Source organism: Simochromis diagramma, unplaced genomic scaffold, assembly GCF_900408965.1.
Source record: "Simochromis diagramma unplaced genomic scaffold, fSimDia1.1 OVJJ01000150.1, whole genome shotgun sequence".
In the NCBI taxonomy this organism is placed as follows: Eukaryota; Metazoa; Chordata; class Actinopteri; order Cichliformes; family Cichlidae; genus Simochromis; species Simochromis diagramma.
In genome coordinates this window covers 461,990-486,585 of record NW_024387083.1, presented here as the reverse complement: position 1 = coordinate 486,585, position 24,596 = coordinate 461,990, and the positions used below count along the sequence as shown (strand labels likewise).

Genomic DNA, 24,596 nt, shown 5'->3' with positions numbered 1-24,596 from the left:
GTCTGCTGGGAGAAACTCAGTCTAGAGACGTTAAATGTACACCAAACCAAACAGCATTACAGACACTCCAATAAACACTGCTTACATACTGATATCCGAGCCTGCATCTTGCCGTGAGTGTTGAAACAGAATACCGAGGTGGACAGAAGAAGAGGAGGAGGTGAGAAATACTCGTCTAGACAGGACTCTGCAGTTCTGCAACATGAGCAGGTTATTTTGCATGTGTGTTTGTGTCTGTGAGTCATTCTGCGAGTGTCCAACTTGCGTGTACACAATGTACAGTAGTGTGTTTATGGTCACAGCATTCATGCTTCTAATGTGGCAAATGATATGAATGAGAATGAGGCTGTTTTTTGTTTTTTTTTAATTGCATGTGAGCAAATTGAAGCTGACAGTAAGACCAGGCAAACAGGCAGAACTGGTGCCGGCGTCTTAGGACTCTTTATGCACTTCATTCATCATCAAAGGCTAACCTGGCCCTCCCAGGGGATTCACGTGGGTTGATCTGTTACCTTGTTGCTGCATTACCGAGATCAGGGCTGTGCGATTGAGGCAGCATGTCGAGGTGTACGGCGAGCATGTAAGATGAGAACTCTTGCAAGTAATGAGGGTAACGCGTTGCATCCATGAGGGTGAAAACATGTCATTATCCCCGTGCTGCTTGAAATATAAACACAGCTCCGGTGCAGGAGCTGTGTCTCGAGATCATGAAAAAATGATGCGAGCTCTGACGTCGTGCCGTGTTTCGCTGCTAACTCGAATCCATTTGTTGCTCAACTTTCTGTCTCTTCTCCGCCCCTTCTTCTCTCATTCTTCATCTCTATCCATCTCGTCTCTCGCTCTGCCGTCCCATTAATACCACTGGAATTACTGCCAGGGCACGGTTATAATTGAATTTCCAGACTTGTGCACTCCCGCTCCCCCCCACTTTATCCTCTATAGAGCACCCCTGCCGCCCTGCCTCCCCACCACCATTTCCTCTGGCCTTCTCCTTCTATCTCTCTTTTCTTAAGAGCAGTATTAATGTGCTGTCCAGCACACTCATTCAGAGTGCCAGAGGTCTGCAGAATTTTCATTAGCCTTTGAGAAAAGTACATGCTCAAAGAAGAGCAAGGCAAATGCAAAATCGGGAGGTGGGGTTTGGAGATACTGGAGAAAGAAAAAAAAAGAAAAGACGCTGGTAGCTTGACTAAAATGAAGTGCTGCAAACCCCACTCTTCATTTACAGCAACAATAATTAGGGCCTGGCCACATTATCACCTCTGCTGGCATGAGGTGATCGATTAGCGAGCATTAAAATTCCCACAGGGGGATTCGAGGGCCAGCAAGTCAGTCAGCCAGGCACAAGAAGCCGGCCAGCAAGGCTTTGAAAACACCTCACAGCCGCTCACTGTCCTCTCTGTGGATCCACAGCTGACGTCAGTGCTGGCTACTGTACACAGGCAACAATACACTATACAACACAATACGCTGGGATGAATGGCCGGTGGAGACAGGGGAGAGAGAGAGATGGAGAGATACAAGGAGAGGCAGAGAAAGAGCAGATAAAACCACAGAAGAGAGAGCTGATAAGAGAAAAGAGCAGAGAGAAACCAAAAGGAGGGAAAAGGAATTAAGCAAGCTAGGGAAAAAAAGATAGAGATGTACAAAAAATGTTTTTAAAAAAAGCAGTGGGGATGTAGCTGAGATTTGAAGCCTCCAGAGGGACAGAGGCAGAGGACAATGTGGTGACAATGGGATGAATGGAGAAGAACAGGGCAGGCTGGCAGACGGCTGTGATCCTGCATGGAGCGAGTGAGGGGCAGGAAGCCAGGAGTCAGTGAAGGAGCAGGCAAACGGAGGTGTGTGAGCGCATATGTGAATGTGTGTGTATGTGTGTGTGTCAGGCAGTCAGCCACCCATTTACAGAGGAGGCTAAGCCTGAGTTGTTCAACCACAGAGACAGGACTTCTGCTGTCAGAAAGAGGAAGAGAGAGGAGAGACACGTGTGCCTTCCTCTGTGTGAAACGTGTGTGTTTGTGCAAAATAGAGATGTATGTACGCGAGCATATGTTTGTGTGTGTGTCGATGGGAGAGAAGTCAGGTATTACTCAGGTTGTAGGGATGCTGTCACATTATGGGAGGCATCCCTCTAATGAGGACAAAAAGCAAGTCCCATGAAAAAACTCTAATTTGTATCCAAAGGCTGGCATAAGCTTAGGTTTAGACTCCCCCTACCTCATCCATCAGCTGGGCAGACTAATAAGGAAACTAAAGGCAATGCACTGGCTGCCGCATGTCATCTGCAAATCTCCATTCCTATATGATCCACTGAAGTTAATGTAATGTATTCTGGGCATACGACTGTGCGTGTGAGCACCTCTATTAATACATATGTGTGTGATTTTCTGCCTCTAACGTTGCCTCAGTGTGCCTGCGTGTCTGCAGTTGAGTAGATTTAGCCTCATAAAGGCTCTGTACTAGGTATGCACGTGTGTGTGTATTCTGTGGTTGATAGGTCTTGGTCTGCCAGAGTTGCCTGCTCTGCCCCAGAGCCTCCAAATGAGTGCACTCACACACTCCTGGAGCAGTTATTTGACTTGGAGAGGAGGGAGAGTCAATAACTCAGGTATTTCAATTACACACACAGGGGCACATCAGTGACTGCAAAAGAAATAGACCCACTTCCAATCTTGCTCTGCAATATGCACACACACATACAAAAATACACACACATAATTCGCTTTAAACACACATATAAACACATTTAGGCAGGCACAAAATCTCTTGTTAGCATACACACATACACAGCAGCAGCAGCGGCAATCGAAACCCATCCTCCAAGTGAGGATTCCAACACAAAAAGACAAATCAACACCGCAATCACAGAATAATACCAGGGTGCTGCTTTAGACACACACAGGCACTCACGCACACTCCACACAAATAATGACATAGTAAAACAACATGAGGCGCACCGTTAAACGGGAAAGTGCATCGCAGCGTGATCACATAAAGCACATACTAAATGGGAACACAGGGGTCAAGAGCAAGCATTTTTGGCTTACATTAGCTGCATTTTGCTTTCTGTAGCTACATGTTTACGTGCAGCTACAGATGTAATGCTCACGCTCCTTTATGTTTTACTGCAACTGAAAACCAACATAGCGCCATTTGCGTAAAGATAAATCATGGCTGTCGGAGGATACGTGTCAGCTGAGGTTTTAGTGGGAAGCAATTTGGACTAATGGAGTGAACTAATATAGTTCCAAGGTAAGGTGTGCCAGTCCATTCGTCACCTGATCTACTGTGAACATTTTATTTATTTTTGGTTTAGTTTGTGCTGATGTAATGTGGCTCTGAAGATGTTTTTGTGTAATTCAATTGTAATTAACTAACTATTTGTTTATCATTTCAAGCAGGCTTGGAATATATTGGAAATAAATCTTCTTGCTTTGCTATGTTATCCCTGCACGGCCCTGTAAATGCATGATTCACCATTTAAAAAGGAAAACTTAACTTGTTTTGTAACTGCAAGCTTTCTGGGTAACTGTATCCTCATAATTATTACATCACAGCATACCATCCTGGAAGCAGTTAGTATTTCCTGGCAAAGAAAACTAACCTTCCTTCCTTTTGGCTAAGCTAAGCTAAGCTAGCCATAGTAGCTAGCTTAGCTTAGCTTAGCCAAGCCGATATTTCAATACTAGCCAAGCTAGTATTGAAATATCAGCAATAAAAAAGACATAGTTTAACTTTGTTTAACTTTAACAAGATCGAGAGTTAATATTTTGTATGATGAACTTTATTCTTCAGTAGTCTGATCTCTCTTAGGCAGCTTCTTGTTATGTCTTTAAGTAGTCTTCAGGAATAGTTCTCCAGGCTTTCTGAAGGACATTTAAAGCTCTTCTTTGGATGTTACTGCCTTTTATTCTGTTCTCTGTCAGGATGGTCCCCCACTGCTTCAATAATGTTGATGTCTGGGCCAATCCATGTGTGTTTTTCTATCCAGGTATATTTTTCCGACAAGGCAGTGTGCTAAAAATGAAGGGGAGTCACTTTTTTTTAGCTCAGTCTTGACCTCTTCTGAACAAATTGATGATGATTTGAACCAAAAATATCAAATCTGGATTCATCACTCCATAAAGTTGTTCCCACTGATTTTCAGCCCAGTTCTTGTGTAATCTAGCATGACACAGCCTTTTCCCTGTTTCCCTTCCTTAATAATGGCTTCTTGACAGCCTCCCTTCCATTGAGACTTCTTTCTAATGAGGCTTCAGTCAACAGTAGATGGATCGACTGAAGGGTCAGATGCATCTCGCAGGTCCTGTGTCAAGTCTTTGCTGGTCTGTTTTTCCTGTTTCTTAAGGACATGACAGATGCAGATACTGTTTATCTGCCGGAGATACTTTTTAGTCCCACCACTTCTTCTTTTGTCCTTTTGTCCAGGTTAAAAATGTTTAAGGACACACTGTACACCATGTCGAGATATGCCAAGTTTTCAGCTAATAGCTCTTGGTGCTTGTTGCTTGTTGGTGCAAAAATACTAGTTTATGCCTGTCTGTGTTATCTTTGGCATTTTTCACAGATTCAAGTAAAGAAATGGGAACAAATTATGTGCCGTAGTGACAGGCTGCAAGTAACAATTCACCTAAAGATAACATTTAAAATAGGTTATTTGCTAAGCTTGCTGTTATGTGTAGACACAACACTCCTTTATCACTTGGGTAAGGTCTTTTTTTATGCTTGAATGATTCATTGGTGGCTTAACAAATAAACAAACATTTCCCTAAAAATGATCAGGTGTAAATGCTGGACTGAAAATAAGTAAAAAAAGCAGACCTTCAGAAATAAAGGGTGGCTTAAGACTACTGTGCAGCACTGTAATTTGTGCCTGTAGGTTCGTATTTACTTTACATATCTTTAACTATGCCGTGTCTATTCCACGGCTCACAATGAAACAGACTTCATATTAAGAATGAATATTTATCCTAAATTCACAAGCATAAAAAAGCAAGAAAACCCCTTAACAGCATGTGAGAATGTGGGGCAAGGCTTAGATCCCAATTAACTCATAAGAACTGCTATTTTTATATAACTTTATGAGCATTATGTGTCATTGAGGCATCTGTTTTTAGTGAGGAAGTAGCATTCGGGGAAAAAAAGAGGAGTGTGTGTGAAAGAGAGAGAGACAAAGACTGAGGTAGAGAAAGCCAGGGAGAGTGAGATGATGGTGTCTGTTGCTGGGAGGTTTTTGGCAATGCATATTTCTATCCTGCCTATAAAGGATCTTTTGAACTTGAGCGAGGGGGGTGGGGGGTTGTGCTATTGACTGCTGCTGCACTGCCTGATGGAACGAGAAGCCAGCCAGAGAGAGAGCGAGCGAGCGACTGAGACAGAGAAAAAGAGGATGGAGGGATGAAAAACAGAGAGCTGGAGTGGGAGGTGAGGCGGGAGGAAAGAGGGAACAGCTGGCCTTCGCTTGAATATAGTGAATTTAAAAGACAGTGGGCAGGAGATATAAACTCGCCACAGCCACAGGCCTCCACACACACACACACACACACACAGGCACGCAGTGGAGCTAGAAGCAGGGCGAGGCAACGCACACACAAACACACAAGTGTTCGTTTCCGATAAGGCCTGTGAGCATAAGCCACCATCACCATATGCACTACGTATTGATGACGAATCCTCCCTCCCCCCCTCCTCCACCTCCCCGTCCCTCGTGCACTCTCTCTCGCCCTCTCTCGCTTCACCCACAATTATTATCTCTACCTCAATTAAACCTCGCCTCACTCGCGGTGTCTCGTTTCCCCTCCCGTACTTCACTCTTCTCATGCTTCATCATCCCTTTTCTTATCATGGAAGTCTACTTATCTTTAATCAAACACATACAAGCTTAATTAGCTCACACATTTGTCAGACCATCATCTAATTAACACTGACCTTATTCTAAGTACTTTTCAAGTTAATTAAAAAAAGAAAAAAAAGAGCCCAGGTCGCACTTATAATTTTTGACAGATTTTTCTTTAACATAATTGCGTTGCGACGTGACAGCTACGTCCCCTTCCAGGTATTTAAAGGATGAAAAGAACAAATTTAACAAACGGGTGTTTCGGTTCACGTCTTAACACAATCAGACAGCGTCTGAGTGAAAGGTAATAGCACTTAACACTCAGACTCGCCACAAACTAAGGCACAGACACACAAATGCACAGATTGTTTCTCTCTGGCCCATTTCTGCTCTAAGTTTAGCAGACGACCCACAGAGGGGCCTCTGCAGTCTGATGCCCTTCCTGCTGCTGCTCTTGTTTGTCCCCTGGTCCTTGTAGAACGGTAATAGGTCTTTCTTTGTGCGTGTCTGTCTGTGTGTCTCATAGAGTTAGGCTAAGAAGACTGAACAGGGTGGCTAGAGGGAAAGGTGAGCCTACAAATTAAATTGGTGTACTCTGGTTTTTATATCTGTGTCTCTGTGAATGAGCCGCTGGGAGAGGCTGAGTGGATAAATGAGAAGATGGAGGTATAACTTTGGCAAGACTGATTTTTGTACGAGATCACAGACATATCATATTAGTCATTAGTCATTGACATTAGTCAAACGGTCCATCGGATCAGATCTGCAGTTGCTGATTCATCTTTACACCTGTGTGACTGAGGCTTTAAATGAGAAGCTCTCTTGCGTTGAGGTTTCATGTGTAGAACCTTAACAAGTTGTAGGTATTTAACTCAGATTAAAGACTCCTTTAAATAGCAACACACAGCTTTGGGACATGCTAGCAATTTAGCTAGCAACCGATAGCTAGCTTACTTGTTAAAGAAGTTAGCAAGTGTAAGAACCGAGCAGAGTTTCATTAGCTGATAATTTTTTGTGGGAAAGGTTAAGTTAACAAAAAAGACAACAGATAACCAGGACAGGATAAAATATACCAAACACTTGGCTACTCCTCGCCCTAAAAGCTGTTTATGTTGTTTTGATTTGGAAAATATGTCCTGTGTGAATGAAAGAACAGGCTGCTCTGGCAATTTTTTCTTGCTCGTACTGTCTGATACTATTAATTACTTGAGGTTTGTAGTATGTTGCACAGCCAAAATAGAGACCTCACACAGGCAATACAAGTTACATGTAAAAGACTATTAACTATTTAATTTGAATTTAAGGTCCAAAGCAATGCGACTTGCTCAAAATGTATACAAGTACCATTAAAAGTACGAACAAAATAAAAATGAAGCGACAGTAAATGAAACAAGTAGGAAACATCCAGTGCAAATACAAAATTAAATCACCTCAAGCTAATCTGTCCATCATATCAGATCACGATGACTGAAGCATTGTGCCTATAGATACTCAAACGATTTACCCAAAGCCACCATGGTGAAAGTTAAAGAAGCGGTATGGGGAAAAGATCAATGATTCTTTGTTTTCGTTTCTCTCATTTGCAACTACACAACCATCATAAAAAGTGTGAGTAAGTCACAGATTCATGAGTGGAAGCGGGGACAGAGGAGACTCTGAGGTTCACCACAGAGTGTCCCAAAGTGGCTGTAAAGTGGTTTAGAGAGTCAGAGGGGTGAGCATGCTTCTATAGTCAGACATATTTGTTTTGTCCCTTGTTCAAGCAAAAGGGAAGAGGGGAAAGGTGATGCTAGCTTTAGCAAAGGGAAGCGACGCAGACAGGAGGAGTAGGTAGAGGAAGGCACAGGTCAGTGAGATCCATATGAGGGATGTTATTAATCCATTCATTCCATTCTTCTGCTGCTATCTCCACCATTCCAGGCATATCTACCGATTTCGATCTCCAGCTTTGGCTTGCCCTCAGCTTTCCCCACTCTCCCTCCTTTGGTCTCCTCTTTTATCCTTCTAACCTTTCCTCTTCCCCCTGTATTGTACAACCGCTAACTTCCTTCCTTCTCGTCTTCGGCCTCCCCTGCTAAAGTCCCTGTCTGCTTTCTTTCTGTTCCTCTCTGGCTCAATCCCTCTCTTCCTCCCTCTGTCCATCTATCATGCATCCCAGGGTGCACCTGGTCCGCGCTGTCAGCCGAAGGCCCCGAGCCATCGTCACGCTGGGGTTGTTTCTCACCACTTCACACTACAAAAACCGAATGCTCAAACACACACACATACATGCGCACGCTCAAACAGATTCCCATCTCCCCACTATCGGGCTTTCTTCACCTCACCCACAGATTCACAGTTTATCTACAATACGTCAGTATGTGGTGCAGTGAGAAAACAAAGGCCCGGGTCACCGTTTATCCTTAAGAATCATAGAAACCGGCGAAATGCGCAAAACGCCGAATCTTCACAAGGAAGAGAACGATGGAGGGGTGTGGAGGACGGGGATGAAGAGCACGAGAAAAATAACAGTACTATTGATATGTGCTTCTGTGTTCTTTTCCTGGCAACACGATAAAGGCTCGCTCTCAGTCACTGTCTGTAGCGAGACCACCCTCTCTATCTCCGCTCGCCCTCTTCCTCCTCCTCCTTCTCCACCTCCTCGCCCCATCCTTTCCAAAGCAAAAGACTACCCTCTCTATCTCCCTCGTCTTTTATCTCCACTGCTCTTTTCCCATGCCCTGTGTTTTTGCCTTTACATTTGGGGCATTTAGCTGCTGCTCTCATCCACAGTGACTTAACGGGCACAACTACAGAATGAGTCTCATTCTCTGACACCGAATCTAACAAATATTCTCGAACGCTGAAATTATGAGTGGAAGAAATTACTGAGAACACGTGTTAAAAATAAAAAAATGAAAAATAAAGAGGTTGATGCTTTCATCTCTCATCTCTGACTCACACAGACCACCCTCTCTGTCTCTGCTACACAAGTGAGGCTCCCCCCAGTGAAGACTCCTTTCATTCACTGTGATGACAATTAAAATTCAAATCTGCTTTGCTGGCGTGACAGTGGCAGGGAGTTGTCTCCACAACACAAACATGTAACAAGACTACGGCTAAGACAATAAGCCAATCTGCACGCTCCTCTTCCCCTACCTCACTCATACTAAAGTCGAAATCTTTCAAACGTAGCCTATTTTTGACAGCATGTTTGCCAAGTGTGGTCATTAAATGTATTTACACTCAGAGTAGTCGTTACTTGTAAGAAGCAGACATAAAAGCATAAAATTCAAACTGCCTTCTCCTGCTTGAGCAGTGTTGGGGTTGCTAGTCATCCCTTTGCAGTTTTTCACAGATTACTCATTGTTTTTATTCATTTAATCCATTACCTTACTTGTTTACTCTGTTCTCATACTACTTTTGCGTCACTCGGCGATACTGCCTGAGATGCCTTGTCACGTAACTTCCATTAACAACATATTGCTAAATCTTACATGCACCCACATATCGGCGCAAATCCCTATTCTAATAACGACACATACAAGATCTTTCTCTTATGCGCTTTAATAATGTATTAAAGCTGACAGCAAAGTTGGTAAAAACCAGCTCAAAGGGCACTTGACAGAAAAATGTAGCGGTGGGAACGAGGCTCAGCTGCATGCCTGATGTCGGGTTCAGGCTACGCAACATTTTCATAGTTGAAGAGTAATAAAATATGGCCCTTTTGAAACCAACAGACAAGACAGACAATACGCCATACGACTGTACCCGGTCATTTTTTGTTGTTGAAGCCCAGTCTAGCAATAGCTGAGAAAAGAATATACACAAACAACAGCAACCAAAGTAGTTTTTAGGTAATCTTGCCAAAGACTGATGAGTTGCCATGGTGAGGCATCCGCAATCCACAAGGATCGCTGCTCCTGCTAGAGTGTTGGTCAGATATTAGTGAAACTTGTGCGCAATAATCCCCCACTGGGTCAAAGCCAAGGTCATGCTTGCAAACTCGTTGAAATGTTTAATTCGCATTAGTTAATGCAGTGATACCAACCAGTGAGAAGCAAACGTATCGCTTTCTTTCCACACTTCACACTAGGGTTGTGTTGATGGACGATGATGTCAGAGAGCTGGTCAAAGTTAATGACGATGGCTCGCCAATCAAGGCAATTTCTATCTAATTTCCCCACAGATGCATTAAATTAAAGCTGTCATTACGCAGAGATTCATAATAAATTAAATCTGCCAGGCCACAGTTTCGAGACGCACCTCCACATATGACCAACACTTGAATCACAGACGTGTCTGCGAGTGCACGGGCGCATACATGAGTTCGTGACCAGACTTCTGCGTGCTTTAAAGTTAATGCGCGTGAAGCAGCTACACTGATCTATCATCATCATCATCATCAAATGAAGAAAACGAGGATTTCTGATGGATTGAAAGTAAAATCAGAGCGCAGTGGGATCGCGTTTGCAGAGACCTTGTTCATCTTGTCTGTATATACACATATACATGTGCGTGTGTGAGAAGATGAGATGAGATATAGTTTTACAGCTAAATGACAACAGTGAGAGCAATAAAAGAGGATAAATAAATCATTTTAAAAGAAGAATCAGCGCAGTTTCATATGTTGTTCTGCTGGTTGGTTTTTCCCCTCCGGCTGTAAGAGGCTCTGACACGTTTTGCTTCTTCTTCGGCGATGTCAGGTTTTCTCTTTTTTTGGTTGTCATATTCTTGCAATATTAGTTTGTTTCCCTTGTCTTTATTCGTGCTGCAGGGTTTATTCATATGGAAGAGCTGAACTTCTCTCTCTGGGCTGGAAGATTCAGCTTTCTCCACCAGTTAGAAAAGCCAGTTTGCGGTCACTCACAGTGTCCACACTGGTAATGTTTTTGCTTTGACTTCCTGTTTGAGAGCGGTTGACTTTGATGTAGTTCTTTTTGTCTGGCTATAATGTAACTTGGTTGCACCACACTGTGCTAAGGTCACGTATTGTTAGACAGTTTCAGCCTCATAGAAGAGCCGGCTAAAATTGCTTTTCTTCATTTTCCCCTTTTGGAGGTCATGTTACATAACATTACCCCTGTGCTGCTATCAGTCTAAAGCTAACATGCTAACTGAGGCCTGTAGAGTCTGAGATGTTGCTCTTGGGTTTTTAGCAGTTCCTCTAATCACTCTAATCCTCTGACCTCCGAGAGATTCCACTGGTCCATTCTGGGAAGACTGGTTGCTGACTGGAATGTTTTCCACTTGCTCACACGTTCTGATCATCAGTTAATCAACTACATTTGATTCATGTGCTGTTGTACATCTGATGTTGTATTTACCACATTTAAAGACCTGTTAAGGAACAGATTATTTTTATTATGTCCTGACATGGAAAACTTTAGAATTTAAAGACATTGTACTTTCTTTTTACCACATCTGTACATTGTTTCGGTCAAACTGTTATGGTCACAGCTCTACAAACCACGAAAACCTCCAGTGCTTTATATATAGATTGAGAGAGCGAGACACCTGTCTGTGTCTCTGCTTTTGCCCCACTCCACTTACATTTTGCTGTGCTGTTTGTTAAAAAAAAAAAAAAGAGGGAATAACTGCATTTTCTACTTCTCGCATTCACAACTCTGCACTCCGTGCTCCATCTCTGCCTCTCTCTGCACACATACCCATCACCTGCATGCACACACGTAGCCCGTCTTTCCTCTCCCTCCGCGTGCCGCCGTGACAGGCGTCCTCTGTAGCTGCCAAAGCTTTTTAACCACAACAACATCAAAATGGCACACAAAGACCCATTAGAGTCATCAAGCCGTTAAACCAGCAACCGGCAACCTTGGGCTTGGCAATTAGGAATATTTCATTCAACCTCGCTCCCCTGCACACACACACACACACACACACACACACACACACACACACACACACACACACACACACACACCTTCCACCCATCCATTATTCCCTTCCTGTCTCTCTTGCACATGCTCCCTCTCTCTTTCATCTTTTCCTCTCCTCTGTCTCACCCATCCTCTCACCCTGCCAGCTGCACGTGCACACTCAATCATATTCACTATGCCTCACACCAATCAACTCTCTTTCTCTATCCCCCCGGTGTTTTAGCCTCTCTCTCTCTCTCTCTGTCGCCAAAGTCCCCGTACTAGAGAGCCCCGCAATCAGCGTCACGATCGATTAACAGATTTCACACTGCTGGACACGGTATTTACAGAGAATCAGATGAGATGAAAAGAAGGAGCGGGCCAAAATAATGAGGAGAACAGGGAGAAAAGGTTCAGCGTGCCGCTGTCGTGAGCTTTGTCAGTCGGATGCAACGGCCACGTAAGCACGTCAAGCTATAGAACGTGAATTTGAGGCGACCGATACATGTTTAGGAATAAAAGAGAGATTTTCCTTTGGTCGTGCACTTTTGATCCAACAGCTTCGGCCACAGCACCCGTCGGTCATGCTAATAAAGCTCATCCTTGAGCATTTGAACTAAGTGTGAAAAAAGAGGAGGGAGTAAAGGCCAGATGAGATTCAGCTGGTATTTTTTCCCTTTCTTTTCTTTTTAAATAAATATGCATTTTGCTTTTTTTTTCTTGTAAAACAACCATAAAAGATATCAAAAAAAAAAAACCTTACATTTTTAATGCCAACTCACAGAGAGTAAAGAATATTTTGATAATGAAAGGCAGACTTTTGCTCCATCTCGCTCATTTCCTGTTCTCTCACTACTGCCTGTAATAAACACAGCTAAAATTCCCCGAAGCACTTGTAAAACCTCTTTAGGTTATGCTAGAAAATAATTGGAATGACTTACTTTAAGTGGAACAATTAATCACTTTGTTGTTATTCCATATAATTAGATTTCTAAAAAATTATTTACAGAGTTACTGACAAAGAAGCATCCAGCTGGTCTGGTCATATATAGTGGATTATTACATTTTAACAGATTTAAAACCTCAACATAAAAAAAATCACATCTTGTTTATTTGAGCCAAGCTGAGCTCCATAAAGAAAGTAAAAATAGTCAGCTTGACCTGATTTGGGTCTTCCTGATCCATGTGAACCTACCTATTTTAAATCTATTTACTCAGAATGTCAGTGTTTACTAAAGATCTTGAAACATCCGGCAGACTTAAAACTCAGTGGCACATAAAGCAGCGGGGATGGGAGCATTAACCAAAGGTTTTGGGCATCGCATCAAACATTTTAAGAAGAAGGGCTCAATCTTCCTGAATGATGCTGGTTAGAAATACTCAATGAGAGCACCTCCTCCCAGCCTCTGATTTACAGCTCGGTTTATAGCGAACAGTGAATGCCCACAAACCCTTTACTGACCGATTAAGCCCTTGGCTGTGATTTCGCACGCATAAACACCTCTGATGTATGGTTTTCTACATCCATAAGGACTGGTTATGATTTCACACAAAGTCATTCCGCTCACATTCCTCCCTCCCTCTCCCCATCCTCTTCCTCCACTCTTGACAGTTGGTTGCAACAGCAGCCAGCGAATGCTCACAGCGGAGGTGCAAACTATTCTTCCTCTCCCTCGCTGAGGCTCCGCGCGCACACGCGGATGAACGCCGACACACGACTTGTGTGCTGCAGGACGCGCGAGCAGGCACATTTGAAATTAAGCGTGCATATGCATAAGGTGCACCTATGTATAATTTCACAGGCACACCAGCTGGGACACTAGAGCCAGCTTTTGGCTTTCGAATTCGCTGTTTTCTTGCCTGCCTAAATGCTGTGTCACACAACTGAAGCTGCCTCTGGAGCCCGCGCTGGTGACTCTCTCGCTCATTCACGTGCACGCTTAAAGAGCCGATTAAATGCCAGTGGCAAACGCTTCACTGCTGTGCATGTCTATAGAAACAAGTATTTGACATACTGGCAGTGCGATATCTTCCAGTTTTCATGTCAGAATGTGAAAAAATAATTACAGCTTCTTTGTCTGAATGGATTTCAACACCGGCTTTTTTCCCAGCTACTACACTACAGTTTAGTGCCGTGTGTGCGTTGCCTGGCTTTAATCACCTTGCTAATATTACTCTCCTGCTGTTTTTCATTCATCTGTTTGCTTCATCACATCTCTGCTTTATCTTTGCCTTCTTCATCCAGACAATCTGAATTCTTCATTAAAATGTATCAATTAAAAAAAAAGATCCTAAAAATATCAGGAGCATGATATCACTGTGGAGTTTGAGCACAGTTTTATATCCATGCACCATAAGAGTAAAGCTTTCAAACACAAACACACACACACATATATATATATGAAAATTATACAGGAATACAACTATACTGTAAGTATATTAAACTTTGCTTATCATCTAAAGAGTAAAAGCAATGCATGACATGAATCAACCTGAAAAAGGTCGGCTGGCATTCACCAGACAAATCCCACAGCAGGTAATGGAGGTACAGTCCTGCACCGTAAGGCGGTGTGCTTTGCATTATTGTGAGTTTGGGTGATGAGTTACCTCACCTCAGAGTACTTTCAGGGTATGAACTCTAAAAGCAGACATAATGTATTGCACAATTACCAGCTGAGGGTAAGTAAGGGTAACAGTATTTACCGAGCAGGCAAGCTGGGCTTCAGTCCAGTAAAAAAGCTAGCAGAGTGGCAATAATGCATTCATGTACATGCTCATATACACATTCAGCATATATTCAATTAAAGACTTAATTAGAGCTCACAAACACAAACACTTGAGCGGCATACAGTCACAGCATATACAATGCTTTATTAAACACAACCTTCTAATATGCTATAGGCATTTTTTCATGAATTCTATTATAACTCTATGTCATACACGCTTTTCCTCAGATAATAAATGCAGGCTAATTACGCAAACTCACACGGCAAAGTGGCAGAGAAATGAGGAAATTATGAACAGAATTAAAAATCAAGTTAAAAACAATCTCCAAAAAGTAAACGATGATCTCGGCAACGCTCACGGCTACGAAGTCAGGTCACACAGGGATCAGCTCAAATGAGCAGCGTTTGCTGGCTGCAAAACGATCTGTTTGAATGCATCATGAGACGAGCGAGCTTCAAAGAGGCCAAAACGCGTGCATAAACTGCAGGTGCACAGGACACGAAAAAACTGCATGTCTAAAAATAGATTCTTACAAGGCTGACGCTAACCAGCTGGGACATGATGGACGTATACAGTTTGTCAACACAGGGCGAGTGACAAATGCTAAACGACGTACTTGGCATGCAAACTTCAATTTGCCTTCAACAGCTGTGGAAAGTGCCTTAATAGATACACTTTTAAAATTAGCTGCAATTTAAAGGAAAATGTTCACCTGAAAATTTTACCCGGTAATAGCATCCTGTTTTTTGGTGTTTTCTAACATTTTGGCACCATCTTGTTATTTTATGCCCGTATGAAGCTCTTAGGAGGAGCCTGAATCTAAAAAGTCAAACTACAAACAAAACAGTTAAAAGAGCTAAACACTGCTTGCATCAATCAAATGACATTATATAATATAAAATGTCATTTCACAGCATAACAAGTGCTTCTACGTGAAATTGAGTACATTTAGCTGATCATGCACCTGTAGCTTTACATAAGTAAGATTTGAGGGTAAACTGTGATCATCTAAAAATCTGTTGAATTCTTCTTCCTGGAAGAGAACTATAATCCGAAATAACCTGAAAACCCTTGGCCGGATGTAGAGCATCCTGGCTCCTCTCCTGTCCCTTCCTTCTCTGTGATATTAAATAACCACCTGACAATGTTTCTCATTAGACTAAAGAGGCAGGTGCTCCATCATTTGGCATTTTCATTTCCATCAGGCCACCACCTCGTCCTCCTCAGAGTAATGTGCTGCTCGTGCGGCTAAAGCGTGGCTTATGGATGATTTAGACTTCTGAGGTACAGTAGGCTATGTCTTAGACATAACCTACTGTACATAAGTAGTGTTTCATATGCCGTGCCAGCCACAATACAAACACATAAAATATTGTGAGCTTCTCCCTTCTGGGTCCCCACTTTCTGCTGTGGTCTTTTTTTTCCTGAGGCAAACATATTTGTCCCTAAAGTTTTTCCATTTTGTACATTTTTTCACATCCACTTGGATAGTTTTGGCAATTTCACCATGGAATTTGCTGTGATCTTTAAGTCTATATATTATAATATATCCCTTGTATTATATTTTCTGACAGACAAATTAAAAAAACTGTGCAGCCAAAAACACAGAGGAAGAATTGAGAGCAATGAACAGGCCAATCACAAAAGCTGGGTTCAAGCAAGGTGCAGTAGCATTGCATAGAGGTGCATGTCGACATGCACAGCATAAAGTACCGCATAGCTTACACTATAATGTGGTGTGAGGTATGGAGTAGGATATGGCTAGAGGTATTGCATAGTGTACACTGCACAGTACCTCACAGGATACGGCATAGGTTACATCATAGCACAGTGCAGGGTACAGTGTAGGGTTTCAGAGGGGTTTACCATTACTACATAACTACATCATAGATTTAACACGAAGCACAAAACCCCTGTTAATGTGTGGCGTGTTTTCCTGGGCTCGGGGTCGCTCGTCTTCAATCAGAAAGCAGGTACAAAAGCAGGAGGTGGAGAGGGGTGAAGAAGGGTGAGGAAGCAAGAGGAACGAAGCAACTCAGGAAAGAAAAGGTCAGATGCCAGAGGGAGCGGGGAGTGAAGGCAGCAGAGAAAACAGACAAATGCTCTAAATCTTGTTTAACTTTACATGACGTTTTTTTTCCCCCAACACTCGTCACTCTCTTTGTTCCTCCAGCTTTGTCGCTTCACATCCCTCTCCCTTCCTCCCATCTGTGCTTGTCCTGCACATGCGTCACTCCCATTCCTCCATTTCTATCAGTCTTGTTTGCATGTTTTATCTCCAGCACACACACACACACTCTTCATCATTTCCCACGTTGAAACATCTCTACTTGTATGTCCTCATTTGTCCTTACCCTCCATTTCTGCTGGAAGCACACTGAACACCATTCCCCTTTATATCCGAACTCGATCCAAACCCATCCGTCCATTCTTAAGTTACACCTCTCCTACTTTTCTCTCCCTCCCTCCTGTTCTGATTGGATTATTATTATCCTCTAAATGGGCTTTTTTGTTCGGACGATTCAGCGTTTTGAATGAATATTTAAACTGGAGTTTCTAAAGTTATTATCCTCCAAATGGATTATTATGCACAGCACCCAGCTGGAATGTATAAATTACAGTTTAGCGTGTTGATTTTTTCAATTTGGCTTGTCTTGCGATTCTTCGGAGCCCTGGATGCTCTTTCCTCTCTCACGCTTTTTCCCTTTGTCCCTTGCCATCTCTCTCTTTTGTCCTACTTTTGAACCCAGTTATTCTATCTATCTCTCTGTCCTCCCTCCAGACCCTCACTCTTCCTCTCTGTCTCCCTGCCAACCCACCCCTTCATCCCCTCGCCCTCCTTACTTCTCTTTTTCTCACTCATTCCCACTGTCTCTCCCTTGTCCTGCTTCTCTGTTGTTGTTTTTTTGTTTTTTTACACCCTCAATCACTCTCCCTTCAATGTTAATTCAAATTGCCTGGTTAGGGAGGACATTACAGTTCCAATAATGCCGAAAGCACTTAGGGGAACATAATCAATCTCACTCTCTCGCGCTCAGTTCCTGCCCTCCTTCTCTTTGTTTTCACACCCTATTTTGTATTCCCTCCATATGTGGAACAGGACTCAAACTGCCTGTCTCCTCTAATTCTCAGCACTATCTCAACACTGCCTTCTAATATACCCCTTTTCCTTACTTTACCCCTGCTGTCTCAGTGTATTTCTCCAGTTGATGGCAGCATGATATCACATACAACACGACCTGGCTTGACCCTTGTTGCAATTAAGAAAATTTGGGAATTAAAGGGAGCGCTTAGATGTCTGTTTATATCATCATAAGCAGGGATGATACTGGGCGCATGTGCAGGTGGGTGACGCATGATTTACAGCCTCAGTAAACACTTCCCGGATGAGTTTATGGTCTTCAGCAGTAGTGTAGGCTGATCCTTGCTTTGGAAATTACTGTTAAATAAAGTTAAAGCAGCGAATGCTTAAGGATGTAGGCAGTGTCTCACTTGTCACGGCCAAAATACCAAACATGAGGGCCTCATTACAGGAGTTTAGAAATCAGTGGGTGACATCGTGGTGGAACATCTTTTATATACAGTCTATGTGAAGGACATGTGATGCGTGCTGGTGGGAAACTCAAAAAAGTATAGGACACGTTTTTTTCACAGCGGTTCCTCCATCTACAAAGCATGTATGAAGCACAACGAAATCACCGTCACTCACTGTTTCCTGTCCTGAACCACTTTGTCATTTCTCCTTTGGAATGACCGAGAACATGAGCTGAAGTGCACTAATAATTCTGTGGATTAAGTTAACCAAATCCTGCAGAGTCCAAAACATTTCACAGGGTGGACTCGGAAAATTGGGCTATAAAAACAAAATCTGGGATCCTGAATCTGGAAAAGTCATGAATCAACAGTTAAAATCAACAAGTGAAACTTAAAGAACGTACATAAATCTTTAACTCAAGCGTATATGTAACTTACGTCGTAAAATATCAGATAGAGATACTAGATTCCCTGTAACATTAAAAGCAATATTTTTTTTTACTAGTAATATGGAATTGATTGCGAAGGTTCAACTAATTAATTTAGACAAGTGATGGAAAAATAGTTACATTTTTTAGTTGAATGCACTGGTTATGTTGGCTTCAGATGAAACTGTACCAGTACTTCAGGTAGTTTAAAATCAATTCAAACAGTCTGAACAGGAATGGAGAAGAAGTAGTGGAGTAGACAGGCATCTGTGGCTGTGTCTTAAAAAAAACAATGCCCTCACTACCCACACATTAAATGATTTGACGTGACATACTCACATTCAGCCATCATTGTACTTGTGGCCTTTTAGTCTTTTTATTTTTTACTTATTGCAGCATCCTTGTTTCTATATTTCAATCCCCCCCCCCCACACACACACACACACCCACACACACACACCTTCCTTCACGCTCTGAGAGTTTTTACCTCACCAAAAAAATTCCACTCTCACCACTCTTCTCACTCTCACACTCTATCTCTCCCTATCTCTCACGTCCTGCATTTCCCTTGTCAGTCTGTCCCCTCGCTCTTTCGTGTACATGCAAACCTCTCTTCAGGCGTCAGCTGCTGTCCTGTCAGATTTAGGGGGAGACAGGTGGAGAGGAGAAGCGGAGAGAGGACGGAGCAGGGCGAGGGAGGCTCATAAAGACTGAGAGAGAGAGCGAGAGAGAGAGAGAGAGAGAGAGCGAGAGGGTGACAAAGTGAGAGAAGGTTGAGAGAGGGAGCGAAACGCTTCTAATTCACAGAGACGGGCTGCGTTTCCGTGGCAACGTGGTTTCCATCGTAACAGCCCTGCTAAGGATGCCATTAGTCGGGAACAAAAAGAATGCCGCTCACCACTTGTGTGTCAAGCGTGTGTGTGTCTCACACACGTGTCGCGCACACACACATACACTCAGGGAGCACAACAATACACAGAACACACAATTGTCTTCTGCATGCATTTTTTTCTTTAAGCTACACAAATAAAACATTCAGAAGCACTCAAAAGTCTCACACACACGCACCCACCCACACAGCGTTGCATCCCCCCCCCTCCATTCAACTCACAACACACATCCTGCTGCCACTTCCCCACTGCCCACACAGGAGTGAATACAGACATATATTAATCTATCTCACACCTGCAACGTGTCCTACTGTGCCTCCTATATAAAAGTCTTTCCACACTTTGAGCCGCTGTGCTGCGGGGGCCTCTATATTCTGTGTTTTTTAAAAAGAAAGATGCTAAAGGAATGTCTGATACACATGTTGTGCACATTGCTGACCTTAAGCACACATTTAAGCCTTCAGCTGGCTCGCTTATCAAAAGAAACACACAAGAAAGCTTTTACATTTGTAAATCACTGGCGTACCGAGCAGACAGACACCAGTAAGGAGTGTGAAGGTCAAAGCAGCGGCGCTAAGACTGCAGGAGAATCATGTTCCTACCTAGAATATTCATGCCTAATAGAGAAGCTGAATAAACAGGACTCTGACAGAAAATGGTTTTCTTTAGTATTCAGAAGAGAAGTGGATAGTTTGTTATACAGAAGGCATGCTGCTGACCCTTTGCATCGCCACTCAGTGATGCTCAACAGCATCTCGAAATGACTGACAGCACAAAGAGGCCGAGAGGAGGATGCAATACAAGCAAAGCTTTTCACCTTTTGTAATGTTGATTTATAAAATCAGCCAAGTCGCTGAGTCTCTTGTTGGGTGTCGGCTCTGATTTAGAAAAAAAAAACTAATAAAAGTGATGCTAAAGTAAAAAAAAAAACAGTATGTTGTGTGATGATGCTAAAATGTGCGCTGTGCAAAATTACCCTCTCTAAGCCTGGATACAAGACAGCATGTTGATATTACTGTAGGCAGCAGGCATGTTGCTCACTCTCTGCTCTGCTCCAGGGCATCAGAGACAATAACCCAGTTTCCACTGCAGGGGCCGAATAGCCAAACAGAACTTGTTCGTAATCTACTGCATGTCAGTGAAATTCCATCTCAAAATACACTGTGATTTGTTTTGTTCCTTATTGCCAAAGGAGATCAAACAGACAAATGTTGAAAACGGTCTCATTCCAAAATGAAACTGGAAAAAAAAAAACTGGCAAGCGCTTTTAAAGTAATGGCATGAAAATAAAACATGACAGGGGTTACTATCAGTTACTAGAGCACTCTGAAATGAAATCCCTGCACTGTAAATCTGGCTATGCTATTACATTTACATTTAATCATGCACCCTGCAATCTTGTGATGGAAAAGTGATTGAAGATTCGCTGGCTACGGGTCAGATTACTCGTGAAAATGTTGCTTGAAGTGGTCAGAACAAATAGTAGGCCGATACTGCATGGGTATCTGCACTGTAATCGGACGACTGTTACTGAGAGTCAAGATGCTGATATCGGTATAGGAAGCAGCTCGTTCTCAAACCTCAGCACTGCTTTGGGCCAAGGGAGACGTTGTTTGTCTCCATACAATCATGCACTGCTCCCATATAGAGCCGCAGAGCTACAACACTGTTTAGATCCATGTAGGTCAGGTGCAAATCTATGTACAGTGATGAGGAGAGAAATAAAAGGACACTTTGGAAGTTTCAGCTGTGAAATCACAGTATTGTTGTGGTCAACAATGAATCCATTATACTGCATAAAAACGGTGTAGCTTGGCAACCAACACCAACAGAAGATAAATGCAGTAAAGAGTTAGCAAACATGCAGTTCAGACATACAAAACCAGCGAAATTTGAGCTGTTGGCTAAAGCTGCGTTCGCTTATAATGAAAGCAGACGTTTGGAGCTCGCAATTTAAAAGAAGAATCTGCCGTGCAATGCAAAAAAGAGACATCAAGAGACGTATCATTAACAGTTGTTGAACTGCATAAAGCTGGAGAAAGTCAGAAAAACGCATCTCAGAGATTTTAGATACTGATCAGCCCACAGGTGCACAAACTGTCTGTAAAAGAGATGATTAAGTTTTATGGGCTCCAAAATGAAAAGAATCCAAAAGCACAGCACAAAACTGCTCAGTCAGTTAATTTTGTTTTTAAAAAAGCACAGATTAACAGACCGGGGCTGGGTAAAAATCTGACTTTATTACTGCTCCGGTCACAGATGGGTGTTGTCCTTGAAGGTCCACAAGATTTACTGATGAAACTGAGGTTGAGGAGTGTGTACGGCATAAAAAGGGCTTCATACAGTGCCAACACGAAATCTTCCTCCATACAGTGAAGAGAGTGTCATGATTTGGAGGCGGTTTGATGCCTCTACACAGCTCGCCATCAGTTTTTATCAAAGCATATTAACCCTGTGAAGTCTGAGCGATGAAAAAAAGGCCAGAAAATTCACATTTTTAAAACTAGAATATCAGTTTGCATATATGAGTGCAAATTATTGCTCACAATAAACAAACGCACATATGTGGGGGTTATGGTTTACTCATAAATCAAATATAATACACTCGAGGTTACAGGGTTAGGCTTTTTTCGCACATGCACTGCAGAACTTCCACAAGGATCTGAGCACAGAGCGCTTAATAGCCCAGTGATTTCACAGCTAGTGGCCACCCAGGCGGCTCTCTCACCCAAACCAAACAGCAGTGAAAAAGCAGCTGAAGCAGACCGCCTCCTGCTGTGTGCTGCCTGTAAGAAAGGACAACTTTGGACAGTGACCCCGGCTGATTCTCCTGACCGTGCACAGGGTTCAGCTTTGCAGGATTATGTCAGGGTGGCTGTCTGCCACCGAAAGCTCTGTAGGAGTTGGCCGATACACCAGGACAATAACCCAAAGAAGTAAATCTTCTGTGGGATCACTTTGACCGAAGAAAATCCATCATTTGGAGTGGCTCCACCAGAGAGCCCGGAGATGCTGTGGAATTATCTCAAGAAGTCGTTCACAGCAGATATCCTGTCTGAGCTGAAGCAGTTTCTTTAAAGGAGAAATTCTTGCTAAAATGCTTTTAGTTGTTGCTGCCAAGGAGGCTCGCCTTTTTATTAAACCCAAGAGTCCACTTACTTTTTCCACAACCACTATGTGTGTGCATTGTGCTTTTGTCGCTTAAGCGCACAGCGCCTTTGTCAGTACTTGGGACTCCAACACAGATCTGATCATAGATTACAACCACCGCAGTTCATGCCAGCGTACCACATGTACTGTGTACACAAAGGCCGGCATAAGAAGAGATGCTGCCGTTGCTAAAGCCAGGGTTGGTGCATGAGCTGCGCGTGCAAGGTGAAGGTTTGTGGCGCGGTTGTGTGAGCAGCCTGTTTCATGGTTACATCCATCGGCGGCACAAACACTTCTGTCGACGCAGTCGATGCTGCCGGCTAAGTCAGCAAGAAGAGACGCGGGACAAATTTTGTTGGAAAAAACAAAAAAAGAACACTTAAACAGAAGCACGAAGAGGCTTCTTGATAACAGAAACTCCTGCAGGGTGTAAACAGGGGTGGGGGGAAAAAAAGCTGTGCTTGTGCCCAGAGATAGCTGAGTGGTTAAAGTCGGCCACCCCTGGAGCCTTGTGCGTCCCCCCCCCCCCGCTGACCTTGGATCAAACGCTGACAAAATCCTCTCTTTTCTGTTTAACTCCTTGCTTTTTAGAGTCAAAGGAAAAATCACACCACTAATGAGATATCCATGTAACGATTATGATTTTTAACACGCTAGTGAGCCAGAAAAGCTCATTACCACTTTAGGTACAAACAAAAAAGGGATAGGCAAGAGGCGAGCGCAGAAATATCACTGTAAAAAAAGAACTCGATCACCAACAGCAAAAACACCTGAACAAAAGAAAGGGCCATTTTAATTAGCTCAGTCAGTTTTAAAAGGCATCTGACAGTCCACACATATTAATATGGATGCCTGAAAGACACAAGATTGAACTAACTATAGATAAAGGGGGAAAAAAGAAAGAAAATCACACTCAAAAATAGCCTCAAAGTCCACCTGACACCAGGAACACAGGCAAAGCTCGACAAATTAAGAAATTAATACCACAAGTCACTTTCTCAAATTGAGGTTAATTAACAGACTATAAGAGGATGTGGCTGTTGGCTCCACTGACCGCGGACATTTTGGATCTTTCAGAATTTGCACTAAGAAGAGATGGTCAGCTATAGAAAGAGAAACACATCATGTTTACTTCAAGTTGCTGTAACAGCAAAAAAGAACTTTGTAAACTCTACACGCACAACCCCAACCCCAACAAACCCTCTGTCCACTGTTAGCACATACAGGTGTTGAATATTGATGTTATTCTCCAAGAACAGTAGGATACTAAGCTCTGTGTTTATACCCGGAGGCCTAAAAATAGTGTTAAAGATCTATAATACACAAGCAACCATCTTGAGGGAATCATCCGCTGTTACATAACAGCCAAGACATACGTCTGTACGACCGCTGTTTTGTACCTCGAGGTGGAAGCATGTTTCAAGACGATAATGGCCTTGATACTAAGTGCTCTATGAACACAGGAGAAACCGGAACATCGCTGGAACTTCAGCAAGCACAGAGAAATACGGATTTCCAAGTAAAAAAAATACTCAGAAGTTGGACGGCAGAAATCCAAGGACATGTTAAACTCTGGGGGGAAAACATGACCCTTACATTTTCAAGTAAAACGTGTGGTCGCATAAATCATGTTGTACAAGGAGCAAGATCTAATCGCGCAAACCTGGCCTCTTGTCTTTCTCGCTGGCTTCGCTTCCCGAGATAAAAGTTCGGCTCAGCGTGCTGGAGAATCAACGGCGATGCCCACATGCTGTAGGTAGGTGCTACTATCGACTGGCTCTCATCCAGACCGAGGAGATAATACGGCACAGACGTGATGTTATTGCTTCCACGTTCCTATCGAACGAGGTAACCTTGGCATGAGTAAGAGCACAATGCTAGTACAGTATCAGCTGTGATTCTGTCTGTGTAAGAGATGCACACCACAACGTTAGAGGCATAAACTTTAAACACGAATTACGGCCCATTGTTTGCTGAGAAAACACAGTTACAACGCGTTTAACTGAAAGCGTCTCTTTAGAAAGCCATTGGGTTCGTTTATGAGACGCATGCATGTGTATGGGATTGGTTTTTTTTGTGTTGTTGTTGTTGATGTGCTAGTTGATGTTCTAGTACAGAGCGTTCTTTCTATTAGCATATTGCATTGTACAAAAGCCCCCCCTCCGTGCCCGGCCGC

General features: G+C 43.0%; 1 protein-coding gene across 4 annotated transcripts in view; it reads right to left on the bottom strand.

The window, feature by feature from the left end:
• The window catches only part of LOC120742428 (glutamate receptor ionotropic, NMDA 2B), a 140,310-nt gene that overhangs the window by 63,343 nt on the left and 52,371 nt on the right, over window positions 1–24,596 (bottom strand). The window lies entirely within an intron of this gene.